We start from the raw sequence: 1,218 nt of genomic DNA on the forward strand, positions 1-1,218 counted from the left end.
GCCGCTCTCAGGCGGGAAGCCCCGCCCCCCCACCGCGTTTTGGGTTCAAACGCTCGGGTTTTGGAGCAATAAAGCTTCACGATAAACGGCGCCCTGGCTAAGGTGGCTTCCGCTTCCGCCTTGGGGGCGGGGCCGGCGTCAGACACGCCCCTCAGCGCCAATGGGCGGCCGGCGGCGCAGGGCGCATGCGCGGTGGGGGGGGGGAGTCCGCGCATGCGCACTCACCTCTGCGCGCAAGCGGCGTGGGCGGGGCTGGCTGGAGGAGCGCGCATGTGTGTGTGTGGGGGTGCAGCCGGGAGCGCGCATGCGCGTTGCCCCTGCGGGCGGGGCCAGGTGCCTGCGCATGAGCCGTCCAAGGCCCCGCCCCTCCCTTACCGCGCACGCGCAGTGGGCGGGCCCGACCCAAAAAAAGGCGGGAGGGCGGCCAAGATGGCGGCGCCGTGAGGGCCCCGCTCGTTGCCGCCGCCCGGGGCCGGAAGCGGCGGCGGCGCCATTTTGGTGAGTGGGGGGGCGGGGCCGGAAGTGGCGCCGCTGGGGAGGGGGGCGGCGGGCGTCGCCGCTCAAGATGGCGGCGGCTTCGTGAGGGGGGTTGGGGGGAGGGCGGCGTTTGGGGCCGTTTTGAGGCGTTTTGAGCCGTTTTGAGGCGTTCTGAGGCACTTTGCGGCCCCAGTGCTGCTTTGAAGCCGCTTTTTGGCGGTTTTGTGCTGTTTTCTGCCCTCTTTGTGCCCCCATTTCTCCCCAATTCCTCCCCATTCCCCCCCATTTCCCCCCATTCCCCTCTATTTTACCCCATTCCCTCCATTGCCCCATTTTGCCCCACTTCTCACCATTCCCCCCCATTTCCCCCCTCTCCCCCGCCCCGCTCCGGGCTTTTCCGATGTTCTCTTCCTTCTTGTTCTCTTCCGCTCCCAGGGGCCGCCTGACTTTCATGGATATGTATGAAATGCTGAGACATATGTCCCCACCCCTGGGTTTAGGCAAGAAATGCCCGCCCCGTGTTGCTTATAAGGTAGAATAACCCCCCCGGACCCCGAGCGGACCCCCCCCAGCCCCCCCCGGCGCGCGGAGGCTCCCGGCCCCCGGCCGCCGCTCGCGGCCTCTCTTTCCTCTCCTGCCTCCGCTGCGGCCTCGCACAGGACGGGGTGGGTAAGAAGCGGGGACCCCCCCCCCGACATAGGAATGTGCGTGTGTGTGTGTGGACCCCCCCCACCCCCCGGA

This window comes from Nothoprocta perdicaria, unplaced genomic scaffold, assembly GCF_003342845.1.
Source record: "Nothoprocta perdicaria isolate Ctin4 unplaced genomic scaffold, notPer1 scaffold_738, whole genome shotgun sequence".
NCBI classification, from domain to species: domain Eukaryota; kingdom Metazoa; phylum Chordata; class Aves; order Tinamiformes; family Tinamidae; genus Nothoprocta; species Nothoprocta perdicaria.